The following is an 18,354-nucleotide window of genomic DNA, read 5'->3' on the forward strand; positions in this document are numbered from 1 at the left end:
GGGGAAGCCAGGAGGAAGCAGAGACCGGGGGCGCCTGACCCGGGCTAGCCAGGGAGGTATTCCATACCACAGCACGTCATGCCCGGGGTGGGGGGTGACTGGGAGTTTCCCGGAAGGACAGGGGCTTCTGGGTGGAACTCCTTTTCTTGGCCGGTGGTATCGTATTCTCTTCCCTTGTTATTTTCCCTTATCATTGTTGTAGTTGATAGTAGCGGCGGTGATTTGTGTACATTGGTTGCTGGACTGTTCTTGTCTCAACCCGTGGGAGTTGCACTTTTTTCGATCCTCCTCCCCGTTCCTCCGGGAGTGGGGAAGAGGAGAGCCCCGGTGGGGGGGGGGACATGGACCTCGATTGTTGTCAGCTCGGCACCACTCACTGGGAGTGAGTGAACAAGTTACCTGACTGGGTTTAAACCACGACACCTATACATATTCATGTCCTATCCCTGCTTTGGATTATAATGATCTAAGAAGTACTTTGCGCCTGCGCAGTGCCTCCTAATGGTCATGGGCAAGGGTCTCGAGGTAAATGAATCTTCCTCGAGCCTGAACTTTTCACCTCTAGTCGTTTTGCATGGTCCCTGGAGGCTTGGTCATTGTCCAAAACACAGAGCCAATTTCAGCAGGCCTAGGCATTCAAAGGATGGGAATCAAGTCACGGTCCCTACCTCTTAACAATAGCCACATCCTTATATCTTGTTCTAGCATATACGGCGAGTACGATAAGCATGAACGAGTAGTAACATTGTTAAGCAAGCGGCTTGATCTACCCCCGTGTACATTGCAAGTACGGTCAGCATAAGCAAGCAGTAACATTTAAGCAAGCAGTTTGACCTACCCCCCCGTACATTGGTTAACCCTTTGGATCAGAACATACCATATAGCTTTGCTTTATTAAATATGAAAGGAACATGTTCAAGCGTGATAATATATTCTATATGATTAAAAATACAGAATGTACAATATGATCTGTAGCTCAGAAATAATGCCAGGTTGTGTTCTGTATACCTCCTATTGTTAAATTTTGCAAGTTGAAATGAAGTGGCTGACATCCCAGGAGCCCTGGTGACATTTTGTTACAGTTGCTCCAGAAAAAACAGGATCTTTAAAACTTTTCTTTGCAGCAGTGCCTTCTATTGGTGACATATGTTTCACAGGCACGGCTTTCTTTCGGATGAGTTGTAACTGAAAGTTAAAAACATAGCATATTTTGTTTAGATCCTCTTAATAGTGACTTCAAAAAAGTTTTGGGGTGAACCTTTTACTTATTGATTTACTTACTGTTCTCATTTAGAATCCTGAGTTAGAAACATTTTAAAGTTTTTCCCCATCTTCCAAATGGTTCATATTTAGCACATATCAGTGATAGCCATTATTGTTACCTGTCTGCCTCAAAAGTGCCTCTTTCCTTTCACACCAAATGCAGTGTCTGATTATGTGTAAACTCCAATCATGAACTAACCAAACATGTGATCATGTTTCTCATACCTTAAAGGTGGACTTTAGAACTATACTGAAGTACATTCCAAAGGTAGTGTCAGTACTTGTCTTTGGAAGGATTCCTTAAATCTGTATTTGCATGACAGTAATCAGTAAAACTGATTGAAATTAGTAAAACTGGTTGAAAATTTCAGGAAAATGTTGTTTGTTTTTTTTTCTAGTGGTATGCAGCAACTAAAAGGAATTGAAATAGTCCATTAGTATGTATAGATTGGATTTCTTTCAATCCAGGATTATTTTTATTTTTTTCAACCTATCAATAAAAATTAAATGTGTTACTTGTTGTTTTGAATTTTTACTAATTTATAATTAACAAAAAAATCAAAACAAAGCCGAAATTACAATTTCAGATTCACTGGAAATGTCAGAATTACACAACTCTCAGCGTACAGCAAGATGAGGTTAAGAGAGGTATTTCCACAAAAATAAGGAAATTAAAGTCTCTCAGTTCTCTGAACACTTCCTGAGGGTATATATGCATTTTATAACAGTTTCATCCCACCCTTTAGGGAAGCTCAGTTGTCTCAATTTACTAGATAAATTTAGGGAAATTCTCAACACTAATTAAAGAATGTAGAATTTCGAAGTAATACTTTTATGTAGGAAAGTAATATTCTTTCCTTTCCCTACTGTGGTTAGCTAAAGTAATCACAATGTTAACTCTGTGCTTGGTTTTGATTTTTACACTCTGGCATCAAAGTGGTCTAATTGGGCTTCAGACCCTTTGATGAATGACATCATAGACAGAAAACTCATTCCTACCTACAACACATGGCAGGCAGTTGGCACTCCCACGGCTCAGCGAAAATCGCCACTGAAGGGACCTCCTCTGCACTGCTCATGAAACTAACCTCAGGTTAAGGTGTGTAGTATAAGTGACACAGTTAAGTATTTAAAGTCAGTTTGGAACAATGGAGACAGGAAGCCAAACATTTCCATAACATTGTGGAAAGTTGTGTAATTAATATTACCTTTATATTCTCTTGAATAAAAATTCTGGGGAAAAGCAGTGGTTTGTTGTATGTGTATCTATCTGAACAACAGTAAAGGGTGAAATGGGCAATTGTGGTAATGCTGCAAGGAACAGGAAGCAGGTCCTTTTTGTAAAATAACACTCAAGCAACAGTAAAGCTATTTCTAATTGTAATATTGATGCCAGTCAAACAGATCTAACAATAACTGTTATCCCCATGTCCTGGGTTCAGCAGTAGCAGTTATTTTTCTCCTTCTTGGTAGCTGGTGAAGTGCAGTGTTTTGACTTTCGGCCTGGGAACAGACCTGATAACAATGATGTTTTGGTTTGGCCAAGGACTTTGTGCGCCTCATGCTCTGCCAGGGAGGAGGGGAAGTCGGGAGGAAGCAGAGACAGGACTCCTGACCCAAGCTAGCCAAAGAGGTATTTCATACCACAGCATGTCATGCCCAGGAGGTAACTGGGAGTTACCCGGAAGGGCTGGGAGTCTGCAGGGTTGGAGGAGGTATCGGTCAGTACGTGGTCGAGCTGGGGGTGGGGGCAAATTATTGGTCGGCTGGTGCTGAGGTGTTGTATTCTCTTCCCTTGTTATTTCCTTTATCATTATTATCATTGGTGGTAGCAGCAGTGAACTGTGTTATACCTTAGTTACTAAACTGTTCTTATCTCAACCTGTGGGAGTTGCATTTGTTTAAATACTCCTCTCCGTCCCTCTGGGAGTAGGGGGAGAGCAAGAAGGGGAGGGGGGGTGAGTGAATGAGCCCTCTGCCTGGTTTTAACCCACAAGTTCTTTTTGGCGCTCAACGTGGGGCACGAGGGGTTGAGATAACGACAGATTTGACCGGATTAATAGTCATTCGTCACAATGCTGATTTATTGGCTCTCAAGGTTGTTCCTCTTGATCTCACAGCTTCAGAATGTTGTAACTTACTTAGAGCTGGTATTTGCTGTGTTAGTGTTTATCAACTGTGGGCCCTGGGCTAAGGTTCTTGTCTCACTGTGCTTTATGGGAATGGCTTGTAATACGGGCGGGCTCCAGCAGCAGGGCGGGACGGACGTGGCCGTGGACTTGTGTCTGGCCGTCCGGCTGCTCTTCACCGGCCTGGCCCTCGCCCTTGCCTCCGTCTTCGTGAGGCCGCGGGGAGCCGAGGAGGAGCGGCCCCGGGAGCCTGCGGCTGCTGAAGCGGCCCAGGAGAGGGGCCCCGGGGAGCAAGCGACGGCGGGAGCGGGGCCGGAGGCCGCGAGGGGACGGCTGCCGGTGGAGGAGGTCGGGGAGGTCGAGGAGAGGAAGGAGGCGGCTGCCGAGCAGCGGGAGAAGGCGGCGGAGGAGCCGATCCCCGCGGAAGAGCCGAGCCCCGCGGCCGAGCCCAGCCCCGCGACGGCCGAGAGCATTCCCCGGCAGCCGCCCGCCGAGCCCCAGGAGGATGCAGGAGACCAGGCAGCATTTCCCAGCAAGGCAGAGGGGGAAGAGCTGGACTCAGGAAAAGAGAAGCTGGAGGTGGCAGAGCCGGCAAGCACAGCGGCTACACCAGCCCCAGTGACAAGTACAGCAGCATCAACTGAGAGTTCTGAAGGTTTTGAATGGCCTTTGGGTGTCCTTGGGACCTGCCTGCTGATTGTGATGGGGATCAGCACGTTGGCACACACAGAGACTGTGTGCTACCCACAACCATTTTGTCTGATCTCAAAAGTTAAGCAGAGTCAGGTTTGGGTCTTGTCTGGGGTTAGACGACGATGCAGGGGGACCAAGAGATTTTCCCCAAGGCTGGACAGTCATGAGTGGCAGGGTGTGTGGGACAGTATGGGCAAGTATCTAGTCCACTGGGCCCCTCCAGTGCATTGGAAGCATCGGAGATGGAAGGCAGCTGTATGGAGTCCCCAGCAACAAGCTGCAGAAACTGCTGAAGGGGACAGTGAATTATTTTGAGTGGGCCCATGGCACTTCAGGCCATCAGAGCAGAGATGCAACATAGAGATGGACTCAAGATCGAGGGGTGGACTTAGCAATGGGCACTATTGCCCAGGTTATTCACAAGTGTGAACACTGCACACAGTCTCTCCTGCTCTGGAAGACTGTTACAAGAGATGGAGCCTGACGTCATGGACCAGATGGATTCAGCAGCTTTATAGAGACTGGTCCATGCACTAAGATAAGAGTGATGGTATATTGAAAATGTGGGATCTGAGCATGACGTGAATGGTATGGAATAAGGGGTGGATAATGTCCTGGGTTCAGCAGTAGCAGTCATTTTTCTCCTTCTTGGTAGCTGGTGAAGTGCAGTGTTTTGACTTTCGGCCTGGGAACAGAGCTGATAACTATGATGGTTTGGTTTGGCCAAGGACTTTATGAGCCTCATGCTCTGCCAGGGAGGAGGGGAAGCCGGGAGGAAGCAGAGACAGGACACCTGACCCAAACTGACCAAAGAGGTATTCCATACCACAGCACGTCATGCCCAGGATGTAACTGGGAGTTAGCCAGAAGGGCTGGGGGACTGCGGGGTTGGAGGAAGTATCGGTCAGAGCTTGGTCAGGCTGGGGGGGGGGGGGAGTTATCGGTCAGCTGGTGGTGAAATGTTGTATTCTCTTCCCTTGAGAGAATTCCCTTGAGGGAATTCTCTTCCCTTCCTTTATCATTGTTATCATTGGTGGTAGCAGCAGTGATCTGTGTTATACCTTAGTTACTAAACTGTTCTTATCTCAACCTGTGGGAGTTGCATTCGTTTCGATTCTCCTCTCTGTCCCTCCGGGAGTAGGGGGAGAGCAAGGGGGGGAGGGGGGGTGTGTGAGTGAACGAGCCCTCTGCCTGGTTTTAAACCACGACACCCCAGAAAATTCGTAAATGATAAGATGAAAGAAATATTTTTGACATGTGACACAAATATTTGCATTCACCTTCTATGGATTTCTGCAAAGTTCTGTCACCTCTAGTCTTCAGATAGTATGAGTAGGGTCCATGTGTTTTTTCTTCTTTTCTAGAAGAAAATACCACCTCTAAGATGATCATTGAACCAGGTTCTTATTTAAGTACAAAATATTCATGGTCTATAAACCAGCAAAGTACCTTTAAATTACCAGCCTGAACAAGTACTTTCCAGAACCAGAGTCCTAGTATTAACTGTTATCCTTAGCACAATGGGGTTGAATAGTTAGCAAAAGATTAGGCCTATTTACTTATATTGTTTCCAGTTCAGAATGTCATTGTTATTGGCAATTTGAAAGAGCTTAAGGGATGTGAGAGAAAGGAAGAAATAAAATGCAAGTGATGGGAAGGAGGGAAGGATAATGAACTAATGTACAGAAAATACACAGCAGGACTGAAAATGATGGTTTTGAATGTTCTTTTTTTTTTTTTGTCCCCTTGAAAGAACAGTCAGTACCCACGCTAACAAATGAACTAATTCTGGTATCAGTCAAAAGGACTGGAAAACAAATCAAACAAAACCACAAACATTGCAAGGGTTAGATACGGATGCTGCAAAGTGTTAATGAAAGAGGCAGACAGTAAAAGATTTATTGATACATGGACAGTCAATGTCAGAAAAATTTGACTGAAATGATACAGAAAAGATAAAATAGAAATATTTAAAGAGTGATGAAATGTCATATTTCTAGTTCATATGGAGAGGAGAGGAACTGCAAATAGATAAAGATTTTAGAAACTTTATGAAGAGGACTGAAAGGCCACAGATGTGTTCTGTACTTCTCCACCAGCCAGGTGGAAGGAGTGGGTGGAACTAAGGTACACAGAACATTAATTTCCACGTTGTTAATTTTAGTATAGATGTTCTGTAGCCATTGCACAAAAGACATCATTAAAAAGCGATTAACGTTAACACAGTGTTTTGTTTACAGTAATAAGATTGCTACATACTGAACAACAATTGGATAATTGTACCAGTTGTGATTATTGGTTGCACAGATGAGAGGGTTTAAAAGAAAATTAGCTGATCAAATTCTGTTATTGAATTTTAATTCACTTTGGATATTTTTCTTTGCTGTCTGAAACAAATAATTCCTGTTATCCAGTTTACTGTAAGAAAGTAGGAGCTTTTATACTTCTAAGCATTTTGGGGCGAAGAAGGGCTGCTTTAAAATCTTCATCCAGTGAAAGGTATTTGTGCTACAGCTTACTACAATTGCTAATGCAGATGGCCACATTTGCTGTGACAAACACTTTAGTGACTAAACAAAAATAAAATAATCACAGACTGACACAGATTCATAAAATAATTGAGATTGAAAGTGACCTCTGAAGGTCATCTCGTCCAATCCTACTGATCAAGCAGGTCTACTTAGAGCACATTGCCCAGGACGATCTCCAGATGACTTTTGAATATTTCCAAAGAGAGAGACACAACTTGTGCCACTGCTTGGTCACTCGCTCAGCAAAAATGTGTTTCGTGATGTTCAGAGGAAATCTATGCTTAAGTTTGTGCCCATTCCCTCTGGTCCTGTTACTGAGCACCGCTGAAAAACACTGCTTCTGTGCTCTTTGCACATTTTATTTATATGTGTTAATAAGATCCCTCCCTGTACCTTCTCTTGTTCAGGCTGAACAGTCACAACTCTCTAAGCCTTTCCTCACATGTAAGGTGCTCTAGTTCCTTAATTATGCCTCTCACTTATTTGCTGTCTTTGCAGGAATAACACATTTCTGACTTGTATCAAACCTGGTGTCCACCAGAACCCTCAGGTCCTTTTCTGCAAAGCTGCTTTCCAGCCAGGAAGCACTCAGCAACCAGTGCATGGGGTTGTTCCCCCCATGCCCCCAGCACTTCTTGTTAAACTCCATGAGGCTCCTGTCAACTCCCTTCTCCAGCCTTTGAGGTCTCTCTGGATGGCAACATGATCCACTGGCATATCAGCCACTCCTCCCTGTTTAGTGTCATTTGGAAACTTGCTGAGGATACACTCTACCCCATCACCCAGATTATTAATGAAGATGCTATGCAGGACTGGAGCCAATACTGCGTCCATTAGTATATCTGTTGCAATTTATCATTGACATACCAGAAGTGGTATTATGAAAAAATGGATATATTTTGACCTGAAAATACTTTGACATTTGTTTTCCTCCAGTTTTATGCCACTTCTCCCAGCCACCATAATGGATCAAAGACTAGAGAGAGTGGCTTTGTAATGACATCTGTCAGTTCCTTTGAGATACGTCAGGTCCCATGGATTTATTTATGTCCATTTCACTTATGTTTTTCCTAACCTGATCCTTTTCTACCCAGGGGTACATCTTCCCTCCTCCAACCTTTTCCGCTGGTCTCTGGGACATGGCCTTCCTGAAGGCTGGTCTTGCTGGTAGAGACTAAGGTAAAGAAGTCATTTATTACCTTAGCCTTTTCCATGTTCTCTGTAACCAGTCCACTATTCCATTGAGGATTTTGCCCACATTTTCCCTAGTCATCCTTATGTCTCCTGCTGTACTTATAGAAGTCCTTCTTGACCTTGATGTATCTCTCTGGATTCAATTCCATTTGAGCTTTAGCTTTCCTAACTTCACCTCTGGATACTTTGACAGTGTTTCTCTATTCATCTCAAGTTACTTCTCCTTGTTTCTGTTCTTGGTATGCTTCCTTATTGTGTTTGAGTATGTCTAGGAACAACTTGTTAATCCATGCAAGCCTACTGACATTTCTGCCTGACTTCCACTTTGTTGGGATGAACGGCTCTCGAGCTTGGAGAAAGTGATCCTTAAATATTAACCAGCTTTCTTGTGCCCCTCTTCCTTCCAGTGCCTTATCCCATGGGAGTCTTCCAAGGAGATCTTTGAAGAAGCCAAAGTCTGAACTCCACCATCTGCAGCCAAGGCTGCCTTTGGTCTTCACACCCAACTGAATCTATTGTTGGTGGTATGAGGCCCAGCATAGCACCGCTTCTCATTGGCTCTTCTGTGACTTGGAGGATGAAGTTATCACCAATGCAGGAACCTCCTGGATTGCCTATGTCCCTCTATTTTCCAGTGAATATTAGTGTAGCTTAAGTCCCTCACAAGGATGAGAGCCTGCAAATGTGAGGGTTTTCCTATCTGTTCCATAAAACTACAAGAATGATTCATATGATCTAGAGGTGTTCCATACAATGTAGAGAATTTCCCTAGCTTCCATTTTCTTCATTCCTTTTAGTTCTTTCTTTTGTGCTCCCATGCATTAAAACTGTCATAGCTGCTTTAAAGTTTATCCCTGCCATTGGAAGTGTAAAGACACAGGAAAGGGGACAGCTGTGGTTTTGTATATAAGAAGAGGCATACAAATAGTGTTCTATATAAACACAAAAGATTTTTTTATAATCCTGCTAACACATTCATATGTGTATAACTACAAAAAAAAAAAAAAGTGGCTATATTTCGTGTAAAAAGGAACTTCCTGAGAGAAAACCTTTCTTGGCTAGTACATTTTCTGGATTGTATATCTTTTAGTCTCTGTGAAGATATCTCATTAATTTTCCCTTCTTATGGCCGTCTAATAGAATTAGCTGCTTTCTGACTTTGTTTACAGATCTCAGATTAGGTCATTCCCCTCATTGTTCCAAATGCTACTCAGAATATAAATAAAATCCCTGAAACTTCCAAAACAGGACTAACAAGTAAAAATGTATATTATTCTAAAAGCATTAAATGGTCAAACGTATTACTGATTCCCCTCAACTTCTCATTGCTGTATTTCCATACTGCAAATGATAACATTCTTAAGAGAACTGTCATACCAAAATATAAAATTGTTCATATTTAGGCCTGGGTTGTGTCTCTACCTGGAATGAGAGGTTTGTGAAATAAGACAATTATATAATGAATGCTTATTGTCATTATTACTTGACCAGTATATTTTAGACATAAGCCAAAACTGACAATTCAGGTAGAATAAATGCTTGCCTATATTATTACTAGCAATACGAAATACATGCATGTCCTGGGTTCAGCAGTAGCAGTCATTTTTCTTCTTCTTGGTAGCTGGTGCAGTGCAGTGTTTTCACTTTCAGCTCGGGAACAGAGCTGATAACAATGATGTTTTGGTTTGGCCAAGGACTTTGTGAGCCTCATGCTCTGCCAGGGAGGAGGGGAAGCCAGGAGGAAGCAGAGACAGGACACCTGACCCAAACTGACCAAAGAGGTATTCCATACCACAGCACGTCATGCCCAGGGTGTAACTGGGAGTTAGCCGGAAGGGCTGGGAGGCTGCGGGGTTGGAGGAGTGTCGTGGTTTAAATGACGGAAGGGGAGAGCCCCGGTGGGGGAGCAGGGGCCTCGATTGTTGTCAGCCCGGCACCACTCACTGGGAGTGAGTGAACGAGTTGCCTGACTGGGTTTAAACCACAACAAGGAGGTATCGGTCAGAGATTGGTGGGCCTGGGGGGGCGAGTTATCGGTCGGCTGGTGGTGAGATGATGTATTCTCTTCCCTTGTTATTTCCTTTATCATTGTTATTATTGGTGGTAGCAGTAGTGATTTGTGTTATACCTTAGTTACTAAACTGTTCTTATCTCAACCCGTGGGAGTTGCATTCTTTTCAATTCTCCTCTCCATCCCTCCGGGAGTAGGAGGAGGGAAAGAAGGGGGGGAGTGAGTGAACGAGTTACCTGACTGGGTTTAAACCACGACAATGCAATTATGGGTTTATGTACAACACTAGTTGATTAAAATTTCACAAGTTTATTGGGCTGCCAGTCTGGTAGACCTTCTCGGTGCCACAGATATGCACAATAGTGATTAGATAATGAAATCAACCTATGTTTCAGCAATTAAACCTCATCTATGTGGTTCTAGCTACAATCATTAGGTTTAATAATGTGTTTTTAACTCCCTAAGCTGTCCATTAATATTTTCAGTAGCAAATAGATTGCTTAGAATGAGTGATACCGGAACAACTCCTAGTGGTCCAACAGGGAAGAAAACAAACACACAAAAAAACAACTACACAAAACACCACAAAATTGAAAAAAAAAAAAGGCCAAAATGAATTAAAAGCAACACAAGGTTTTACATACTCAAAGTGTCAGTCTTTAGAATAACTTTCCATACTGTCATGCAACAATCGTTTCTCTAAAATGCAGCATCTGCAGGTTTGACTATTTTCTGTCTCTGCAAAATGGCCTCTTGAATAAAAAACGGTATGCAATATCAAAATGTATGAAAAAACATGTCTTCCCCTACATGAAACACTTTCAAAACCATCTGAATCATAGAATAGAATCATAGAATCATTAGGGTTGGAAAGGACCTTAAGATCATCTAGTTCCAACCCCCCTGCCATGAGCAGGGTCACCTTATGCTAACCCATATCACCCAAGGCCTCGTCCAATCTGGCCTTGAACACTACCAGGGATGGAGCACCCACAGCCTCCCTGGGCAACCTATTCCAGTGCCTCACCACCCTAACAGGAAAGAATTTCCTTCTTATAGCCAACCTAAACTTCCCCTGTTTAAGTTTGAACCCGTTACCCCTTGTCCTGTCACTACAGTCCCTAATGAAGAGTCCCTCTCCAGCATCCCCTATAGGCCCCCTTCAGCTATGAGGTCTCCACACAGCCTCCTCTTCTCCAGGCTGAACAGCCCCAACTTCCTCAGCCTGTCTTCATACAGGAGGTGCTCCAGTTCCCTGATCATCCTCGTGGCCCTTCTCTGGACTTGTTCCATGTCCTTTTTATGTTGAGGACACCAGAACTGCACACAATACTCCAGGACTCAAGGTGAGGTCTCACAAGAGCAGAGTAGAGGGGCAGGATCACCTCCTTCGACCTGCTGGTCATGCTCCTTTTGATGCAGCCCAGGATACGGTTGGCTTTCTGGGCTGCAAGCGTACGCTGAAGCCGGCTCATGTTCATTTTCTCATCAACCAACACCCCCAAGTCCTTCTCCGCAGGGCTGCTCTGAATCTCTTCTCTGCCCATCCTGTAGCTGTGCCTGGGATTGATCCGGCCCAGGTGTAGGACCTTGCACTTGTCATAGTTAAACCTCATCAGGCTGGCATCAGCCCACCTCACAAGCATGTCAAGGTCCCTCTGGATGGCATTCCTTCCCTCCAGCGTATCAACAGAACCACACAGCTTGGTGTCATCAGCAAACTTGCTGAGGGCGCACTCAATCCCACTGTCCATGTCAGCGACGAAGATGTTAAACAAGACCGGTCCCAACACCGATCCCTGAGGGACACCACTCGTTAACTGGTCTCCAACCGGACATTGAGCCATTGACGATAACTCTTTGCGTGCGGCCGTCCAGCCAGTTCTTTATCCACCAATCCATTTGATGTTATACAAATACCGTAGGAAGTGTTTGTGTCCAGGAAAAGACAAAATTCCCCTGATATTACTCAAGTTGCACGTTAATGGGCGTCTCTTCTGCATTACTACATCATAAGTATTCCCTGTAGAAAGCCACCAAATCCCAGCTTTCATGGATCATGAGCTTTACAGAACAATTAGCTAATATCTGTTATGATTATACGAGCAACCTCAGCTAGAGAGTGATTAAAATGATTAAAAATGATTAAAATGTAAAAAAATGTGAGTATTTGTTCAGTGCAATATACTCAGCTATAAGCAAGTCTGTCATTTGCACTGTGCAACCAAATCTCAGCACAAATGACAGGTTATGTAGACCAAAGCAGAGCTCCATAAGACAGAGGAGGTCTTTCTTTCTTTTGAAACTTTCTTAACGATAAATGTGAGATGAATAGCAGTGATGATGGCAAACATTAGTAACACTTTCTGTGCAGCTTGTAGTGTGTGTGGAATGGGAAGGCAGGTACTATTCCAGCCACATCCTCTGTTTAGAAAGACTCAAGGCAGAGCTTCTCCTTCACCTTTGGCTCACTGATTTGCTTCCCACACTAGCAAGGAATGGAACTAGAATTAAATGTCCTACATCTGAGCACTGGGCTACTGAATATGTCAGCTGCATATTCTCCAACTCTGCTTCGCTTAAAGCACTGTCTGGCAGTGATATTCTCACAGCTGTGAGATCTCTCTGCTCCTACAGAGGAGCCTGTGTGGATGAGAATATTAAAATGAGCCCATAGCCTCAGGATCACATTAGCTGTCCTAGTAGAGCTACTTTCAAAAGACACCACTCAAACAACACTGAAAATAACTCCAGGTGCTTTCACTGGTGAAGCTAAGTATGTCTGAAAGTTTTATACTATTACATGACTAGGAGGAACTTGAACAAAGATTTTGTGGACTTTTACTGTGAGGTTTCCAGAAACATAAAAACCTAATTCCAGGACTTAGGAAAATTTACCATTCCTACATGCTAAGTCAAGATCCAAAAAGCCAGACATGACCCACTATTCAGAAGGTGCTTCTCCCTAGAAATTTTGCTATTCAGCTGAAAGTTCCTTAAAAACATGGTATTCAGCCTCTGTGGATTTCCTTCTGCAGTTCCTGGTTGCCCATGTGGACTGAACTGTGAAGGAGTGACACTTTACTTTGATATATTGCTTTCCATACTGGCAGCCAGGCATGGTAATGGTAATGGTATTATTTCCCCTGGCTTTAAAATGCTAAGTCCAGAACTGAAGACTGGTGGTTCAAGCAATAGTCGAAGGCTTCTTAAGGCATACTTTTAGCTGATGTCATAAGATCATTGAAGTATATTTCTGGCACTGAGCAGTGATTTAAGAATTGTAGTTAACATATTATCATTTAAACTTTATAACACCCCCTCAAAACAGATAAATATTTTTTCATTCATTTTTCCATGGTGCAAGCCTATGTATAAGTAACTTGCAACTAGCTTACAGAAGAATGGGAGGCAAGGTGGCTGCTGTTCAGGTTGGCTGATTTCTGACAGATAAGGTCAAGAGCAGGAGACCTCTGTCAAACCTTTATTGGTTTAAAATCAAAGCATATTTGAATAATACCACCATGAATCCCCAGAATACAAATTAGTGCCATTATTAAAATCAGCCATATAGCAGCAATGGCTAGTAATATAAAATAAAGTTTGTTACTTCTTTTGATTTCCAAATTTTTCACTTTTGGGCAAAAGGAATATGACAGTGCACTAAAAAAATTCAGGCAGTTTGAGGAGTAGCAGCTAGCCAGACACATTGAAACACAGAACAATAACAGGCATTTACATTTAATCAATCCTATTGAGCCAAGAACAATATTTTAGAGAATATCTCCATTGTTCTGTGACAGAGGTGTTAACTGGGTGAATGGGATCGATCAGTGAAGAGATGAAATGTAAATTGTTGTTAATGCTCTGATACCAGCTGAGCAACTAAAAGAGAGAACTCTGATGAAATGGGCATGGTTACCCAGCTGAAAAACACTCTGGTCTTGCTGTTGCAGACTACTAATATATTTGCACCAATTCACCAGGCAGAAAAAGAATTGCTGAAAAAATGGCAGTGATACTGTTCCTTCAACACCAAGAAAATGGGAACTTAGCTTCCCTGTTGTGAGAAGCAGTGGGTGAATATGGAGTAACTCTGTAGTTTGCCATTTCAAACTCTACAATGTAAGTATGGAAATCAATAACTCCAGTAGCTAGAGGGATGGAGAGCCCACAGGTCTCCTTTCATCATACATTGTAAATAAAAATATCCGGTCAAGGAACAGAACAGAAAATCTCAGTAAAACTAATCACACAGACACATGACTTCCTAGGGCTCTTGTGTCTTATCAGAGAGGTATTGGTCCCAGTCTCCATCATTTTGCTATCCATGTCCCATCTTCTGGGATATGGCTTCTCTAGTCTGCCAATTGATATGCTCCATAAACTTTCAATAAACACAAATAATGTGGCAGTGGCCCTATCTAAATGTTTTAAACTCACCTGGCTTATTTTCCCTGAAGTTGACTAGGGAACAATCAAAGGAGTATATCAGCTGTCAAATTTGAGGTGATGGTCATCCATTCACTGTCAGGTACAATCAGCAAGTGATGGCTGGGGCTGATAAACTTCTTTCATGGAGTAGTTGGAGCCAAAAAAGGATGTACAGGTACAGCTTAATTATAAATGTATAAATTAAAAATACCCCATATGTGGAAACAGTGTTCTCACAGGAGAATAGATATTTGGTACATGAACTCTGAATAATCCTGAAAGATACAGCAAGGCCATGAGAGGCCCAAGGAAGCTTGAGCAAGTAAGGTAAGAAGAAGCTGGAATTCACCTAGTTATGAGAACTGTGGACTGTTGGCAAGCTTTCGAGGTCAAGTTCTCACACCTGTGCTTAACCAATTATATGTTAGTCACTAAGGGTCTTCAAGACATGTATCCAATCATAATATGCCAAATCACTGAGTGCATGTAAGAAATAGTATATAAGGAGTTAAGGCTTTGCAATGAATGGCTTTTGTCTGATCATATTGATCTCTGACTGGGTCCATATATTTTCTGCGGCACTCATAAAATTAAAACCCTTTATAAGGAAAATTGTATGTGTTCACTTTACAAATTAGCCAAAGCAGAAGAAATGTTGGAATCAGGCAAAATCTTATGTCTGAAATCCTAATCTGATATTTACAGGAAACTGAAAAGAGAACTTCATGGAAGCAGGTGACCTCAGTATCCACTAAGGGGTAAAAGATTTTACTACCTATGTTTCGCTTTAGTTTTGGTCAATATAAACAGCTTGTCTGCAGACAAGATGCCGAAACTTGATGGAATAGATGTATTCCAGTACTTCATTCTTTAGGATATTTAATAACTGAAAGTGCTTCATCTCCTTTAACTGAATAAAGTTGGATTTATTTCATTGTTAAATATTTAGAACATATAGCCACTTAAATCATAAAGAAATAATGCTATGTTCTTGTCTGTTATGTCTCAAATACAAACAGTAATGTACAACTCTGAACAGACGCAAAAATGATTGGTTAGAGATGTGACAGTTATCAAGAGGAAGTGGGGGTTAAACTCAAACTCAGGATCTGAACTTTAGCATATTTAGGGTTAAAAAAAAGGAACACAGAAGCAGCTGAAAGGAGTAGATCCATTGCCCATCTAGTGTAGTATTTCTGTAACTTTAATTTTGCATCTTGGATTATGGCTGTCTCACGCATCTGAGGACGTGTGTATTAACGTGGAAGGCACGCTACACGCAACACAGGAAAGAAAAACAATCTGAAAGTAGTTTAGTAACATCTATTTACAGTAATTTGCAGTTTTTTAAAAGTAAACTTCATGTTGCACAGTATCTTTGTCAATCAGCTAGCATCATTCAGGTTTGCCGAACGCAGGCAGTTTTCCTCTAAGAATTTGCTATACAGCAATAAGCAATTTTCTAAAATGAATTTTACTAGTGAATGTAAGAACAAAATTTCAAAACAGACCTCAAATGCTCAAACATATATAATATGAGTGTAGATATTCTTTCCAGAGCCATGAGGAATGCTCTTTTAATGATATACACAAGCAAAAGTCCCTGTTAACAGGTTAACAACTGTGCAAAAATTTTACTGCGGAATTCTACAGCACAGAATATACCAAGCATGCAAGGTACTATAGACCACACTTTCAAAGTAATATCTGCTACAAACCATGAGAAACATAGCACTTGAATATAGCTCATTTTATATATATATTTTAATATATCAATAATATGCACATATATATACACATTGCATATGCATACAATAGAGAATGGATTAAACATGACAAACTCTGTTATTGTGGGGTCCTGTACATACCTGGCTTTCCTCACTCCTTTCTCCTGAAGTAACATCATTATGACAGGTCACCAATGCATTAAATTAACAACAAATCTGGGTATCTCTTATTACCTGAAACTCTTTTATCTAAATGGAAATTAAAATGCAATTAAACAAAAGATTTACAAAACAAAACAAAGTAAGATGTTATTTTCACAGTGATTTATGCCTCAGAGCAAATACAACACTGAGACTACTTCTTGCTGTGCCCACAGCCTTCTAAGGAGACAGAAGAGTAAATCTGCCAATCTAATACTCTGTTCTGTGGCAAGCATTCATGGAGAGTTGCTGCATTAGATACAATTTCACAGCAGTTTCTAATTTTTGTTTTATGTAGCTGTTTAATGTGGAGGGTTGGTTTTCTTTCTTATTTCTGTTTCATTATTACATACAATCCAGAAGATATATTTTAAAATAAAATACTTTATTGGAAATGTTTAATAGAATTCTGGGCTTTTTTATACAAGTGGAAAACTGTCCAACTGAAATGAATGCACACTCTATTAAAAATAAAGCCAACACTAGTTTTGTCTGTAGTAACACTTTATGAAGAAGAGAAGAACGGAAGTTTGGGAATATTAATCTGTTGCTGTATCAATACTTTACAGTACTTTGTCACTCTAGTAGCAGGATGATGGTTTTATTTTTCTGCTAACAAGAATAGATAAGGTTTGATTATTCTTATTTGGATACAGACTTATTGTTAAGGTACTGAGTCAAAGAAAGTCTACCTGCCCCAATGAATGCAACTAGCAAACTGGTAACAGCAGATGAGGAGAAAGCTGAGGTACGCAACATTTTACTTTGCTTCAGTCTTCACTAGCAAACTCTCTTCCCACATCTCTTGGATGGACTGCAAGTCAGGGACTGGGAAAGCAAAGTCCCTCCCACTGTAGGAGAAGATGAGGTTCATGACCACCTGAAGAACCTGAACATACATAAGCCTATGGGACCTAATGAGATGTATCCCAGAGTCCTGAGGGAATTGGCTGAGCTGGCTGACAAGTCACTCTCCATGATATTTGAAAAGTCACAGCAGTCAGACAAAAAAGGGAAACACTGCATCCATTTTTAAAGAGGTTAGAAAAGAGTTCCCTGTGATCTAACAACTTGTCAGCCTCACCTCTGTGCTCTGTGCTTGGGAAGATCCTGGAACAGATCCTCCTAGGAGCTATGCTAAGGTACATTGGGGACAGGGCAGTGATTTGAGACAGCCAGCAGGGCATCACCAAGAGAAAGTCTTGCCTGGCCAACCTAGTGTCCTTCTGTGATGGAGTGACTACATCAGTGAGCAAAGGAAAAGCTACAATGTAATCTATCTGGAACTCTCTAAATCCTTTGACGTGGTCCCTCACAACATCCTTCTGATTTGGAGAGGTGTAGATTTGGTGGCTGGACTGTTTGGTGGATTATGAACCGGTTAAGTGGTAACATACAGAGGGTAGTGGTCAGTATCCAAATGGAGATCAGCAGCAAGTGGTGTCCCTCAGTGGTCTGTACTGGGACCACAATGGTTTAATATCTTCATCAATGACATAGTGGGATAGAGCGCACCCTCAGATAATTTGAGATGGCACCAAGCTGAGTGGGGCTTTTAGTATGCATGAAGGATGGGATGCCATCAGAGGGACTTGGACAAACTAGAGAAGTGGACCCATATTTACATCATAAGGTTCAACAAGGCTGAGTGCAAGATCCTGCACCTGGGTCAGGGCAACCTATAGTATCAATACTTCTAGGGGCAGCCTTGCAGAGAACAACTTGGTGGTACTGGCAGATGGGAAGCTGAACATGAGACAGCAATGTATGTCTGAAGCTCATAAAGCCAGTATCTGACACAACCTGGGCTGTATCAAAAGAAACAATGCCAGCAGGTCAATGGAGGTGATTCTGCCCCTCTGTTCCACCCTGGTGATACCCCACTTGGAGTACTGCATCCAGTTCTGGAGTCCTCAGTGCAGGAAAGAAATGGAGCTCTTGGAATGGGTCCAGAGGAGGGCTACAAAAATGATCAGAGGGATGGAACACCTCTCCTATGAGAAAAGACTGAGAAAGTTTGTATTTTTCACCCTGGAGAAGAGTCTCAGGAGAACTTAGATCAGCCTTTCAGTACCTAAATGGGGCTTACAACAAAGAAAGGGACAGACTTTTTATTAGGGTCTGTAGCAATAGGATAAGGGTTAATGGTTTTAAAATAAAGTAGGGTAGAT

Source organism: Pezoporus occidentalis, unplaced genomic scaffold (genome assembly GCF_034315485.1).
Source record: "Pezoporus occidentalis ecotype Australia unplaced genomic scaffold, CSIRO_AGI_Poc_V1 ctg81, whole genome shotgun sequence".
Taxonomy (NCBI): Eukaryota; Metazoa; Chordata; class Aves; order Psittaciformes; family Psittacidae; genus Pezoporus; species Pezoporus occidentalis.